We start from the raw sequence: 4270 nt of genomic DNA, 5'->3' as shown, positions 1-4270 counted from the left end.
ATTGGAAATGTAATTGAGGAAAATACATAATAAAAAAAATTGTGAAAAAAAAAGAAAGAAAGTAAGAATGTCTCTGAAGAAATAGTGTCTGACAGGCAATATTTTGATAAAGATAAAGTTTAATTAAGATAAATGAGGCTGCTTAGTCATTTTTATGGCATAATGGGCTCACAGACTTCAAAATAATGTTAAAATTTTACAAGTCTTACTAAAATCTCAAATGAGATTTATAATTGGAAGTTGGCTACCTGTACAACAAGCAGGCACCTCTTCAGAAGCACTGATGTGGCCATTTGTGATGGTCTCTTGATGGCATGGAATAGACCCAATATAAATCTTTATATCAGATGGTGGTAGTACACAACATATTTCCCATCACTCAGGAGGCAGAGGCAACCCGATTTCTGTAATTTCAAGGCCAGTCTGGTCTGCAAAGCTAGTTCCAGGACAGCAAGGGAGAGACCCTTCCTGAAAAATTCAAAATGAAAAAAAAAATCTTATCAGGATGCTTTTCACCAGACTTGATTTCAATAAAGCATGCTTTACATAGGTTATATATATTGATTTTAATTTGATAGTCCCTTTGTTTTGTTTTGTTTTAAATAGTGCATTCAAAGAGAATACCTAGTAAGATTTCACATTTACTCCTTGCATAAGTTTAGAACAACTTTTCTTTTCTAACACATTCTACTTCTGTATGACAAATTTCCATAAACTCGAAGTTATAGAATAAACAAGTTACCACAGAGTTTCTATGAGTCAGAGTTCCAGGCATGAGTTATCAATGTACTCAGTGCTGAATTCTATGCGTCAGTTCATCCATTATTTAATCTGAAATGCACTGTGCGCTTTCCTGACTACTCAGGTTATTGACAAAATAGATTCTTTTGCTAGAGAAGACTAGGCACCTTTGTTGTGCTGCACGATAAAGCCTGCGGATAGTTTTATCTCATTGAATGTCACTCTGTCTTCCTGGTGTGTTATCTCTGAAATAGGAAAAAAAATGCAAGTTGTGTTTCAAATTATTAAAATGCTAAAAAGCTAAGTGATTGCACCCTCACTTTATAGAATTTAGTAACAAAATATGCTTTACTTCATCACCAGTTTCATTGCATTATTTGGAAACTGTGTCCTAATTGTTATGCATGATTTCCTTTTTTGACTATTGTGAAGTATCAGGAGTAATGAAGGGGTTTCTAGAGCTGCCTTGAAGAGAGAAAGGGGAACGATGAGGACAAAGAACTCATATAGAACACTGTCCTCCCATTGTGCTAACTAGAACTAACCAAAACATGGCAACTACATTAATCTCAGAAATGACTGAAAGTCCGTGGCGAAAAGCACATGCAGAGGATGTACCCCAAGACTTAGGCCATACTTGGCATCATCTAGGGAAGTGCTAAGGGGCCCACATTTGAAGACACTTTAGCAATAACTTTTACTGATGGGTGAATGATGAAGAAATGGCCTAATCATCACTTTTGTTTTAAGTGTGTCTCCAGCATCTGCCTGACTGTCAGAGTAACAGAACTGCAAGAACACATTTAATGTCAATAGAAATTAGAGCCAAAATGTCATTGATCTAACCAATTTATGAAAATGTACATTTATACTGAAACCCAAATTATGGACCTATGTTTGTATCTACTATTATTTGATGTCTACTCACTCTCATCTACTTTAGAGTACACACATTGAAATGTATATTAGCCACCTGTCTTGTCTCTGAAACATTTTTCTTTCAAATTAAAACATTTATGCTCTTCTTCTGATATCTAAATTTAATTTTAATATAAATACAGAAGCAATTGGCTGAATAGAAGCATATCAACAGTCTTTTTTTGCCAAGAGAGCTTAGAATTACCAGAACTTTAGAGCCCATTTAATTTGGACAAGGTTTTTCAAGATTTTTGAAAATAGGTTTCTGCTTTTCAATTCCCAGCTCCTTAGTGGGATGGCCCATCATTTATAGATCTCTGTAAATGCACTGAATGTTGACAGAGTGGGTAGAAGAGAATGACTTAAATTAATTGCTATCATCCTATAAACTTTCCTGCCTAATTTTTTACAAAGTATAGAATGTGATAAATGCTCTTAGGCAAATAATGTATATCCCCATGAAGAACACAGACATTAAGTTGGTGTACAAATGGTGTTAATGTTTTTTAAGGCATTGTTACCTAAAATATGACAAATGCATTCTTAAGGGAGAGAAAAGTATATGGAAGAGGCTGGTATGGCCACATTTAAAAGAATGATTTATTGGTGAAGACAGTCCACACTTACTTTTTTCATTTTTATTCACTCTTTGTGTCACATCATGCACCCTAGTTCTACTCATCTCACTGTCTACTCATATCTTACCTCCACCTTTGCAACCCCCACAAATAAAACTCATACAGATGAAAAACAAAATCGACAATAATAACAAAACCAACAAAAACAAAAACCCCCGAAGCATAGAAAATATCTCATCATGGAAGGTGTAGTATGTCACAATGTGTCCTAGAGTATATTCCTCTGTTCACTCATCTTCCCTTTCAAATGTTCATTACAATGAGTCATAGATCTGGTGTGAGGTCTCTGGCTTCTGTGATACCATTACTATTGAATAATAACCAGGTCTCCTCCTGGTTATCTTATTTTTGATTTATGTCATGGAGATTCTGCAGCTTTAGATTAGCAAAAAAGGGTCCTTTCATATGCTCCAACCACTTCCAGATGATATAGGTTTTGGGGTGGACCAATTCAGAGCCATGTATCTGGGTCTGAGGTGGGAGCTTAGTTAAGTCAGGACACATGCAGGGCAAGCTCTCCGACACTGTTCTGGCTAAGCTACCCAGTATCACCCCTAGGAACAGTCAGGGTCAGTTCTCCTGCTCTTGTGCCCTTGTGGCCTGTTCATCTGCACCCATGCCTTCAGGGCCAACTACACTGTGCTTTGCTGTCAAGGCCAGTAGCCCAATCTCTCAAGTTCTGCAGCCTGTGAGGGGCTAGGACAATTCTCCTGCTCTTATACCCTTTGAGCTGGCTTACCAGTGCCATTGCTGTCAGGGTCATTTCCACTCTGGTGCCCAAGTTACATGCATAGCCTGATCTCCTGAGTGCCACAGTCGATGAGGGGGTGGGGCTTTCTCTCCAGCTCTCATGTGCTCAATGCCAGCTCTTGTAAGTAACACAGGTAGCAAGAAGCAAGGGGGAAAAGAACATCACCCTGTCCATCCATGCCATCTCATGATAATCGAGTGGCAGGATCAGTTTTCCTGGAGTCTTGGTTTGGAGTCAACTCACTTGTACCTTATACCAGGATCAGGTATGTTGTGTTTTCCAAGTGGGGCTCTACTGAGTGCTGCAACTGTTGAGCTCTCTCATGTTTACAACTTGTGGGCAGACTGCCAGAGATAGCTAGGGAGAACGGGTATCATATCTTTGCAGCTATGATGCATATTAGTGGTAGGGTGAGTAGGGTAGCACACTCATGCTACTACGGCTAGCTCTACTGTGCTGTTTTGGTGAGGTGCATGGCCTGCTCTCTCAAGTGCTGTTGCAGATAAGTGATGGGATCAGATTTTCAGAATACAGCAGCCATTGAAGGGTGGGCCAGTTCTGTACAGTCACTGGACATCCAAGTGATACAGGTGGCTGTCCTGACCATGAACTTCCTCCATGTTCTCTAGTAATATGAGCCATGGACACCTAGTCCTTTGGAGCCAAGGACCTACACAAGGACATCAGTGGGAACTCCTCTTGGGACCTTACCATAGACCTAGGTGTCAGGCCTGACCACTCACAAGTCCATATTCAAGTCTCTCTTCATCATGTTCAAGCTACTCCATTTCTCTTTCTTTTGCACCTGTCTACCATCTCCTCTACCTTCACAATGTGGTAGCTTACATTTAAAGGATTTGGTGATGGATACATGTAAGGCACCAAAAGAATTGATCCTTAAAAACATCACCTTTTGAAAAAAATAAACAAGGGCTTGAATGTCTTTGAATTCTGGTTAATGGCTAACATTTAAATTAATTGTAAAATGACTAATTAATACCAATTCTTTCAGCCATACTGCAGCCACATAAATTGGATCTTTGAAGATTAAAGCTTATAGGATTCTTTAAAGTGTTCCATTTGCTAAGGCTGACAAACATCTCCTAGGTAGATCTCAAAACATTTTTAATTATTTGAACTAAGCCATCAATTAATTAATTGTGTGTGTGTGTGTGTGTGTGTGTGTGTGTGTGTNTTAATTGTGTGTGTGTGTGTGTGTGTG

The sequence above is a fragment of the Mus caroli genome, chromosome 8 (assembly GCF_900094665.2).
Source record: "Mus caroli chromosome 8, CAROLI_EIJ_v1.1, whole genome shotgun sequence".
Classification (NCBI taxonomy): domain Eukaryota; kingdom Metazoa; phylum Chordata; class Mammalia; order Rodentia; family Muridae; genus Mus; species Mus caroli.
This window is presented reverse-complemented; position numbering follows the sequence as displayed.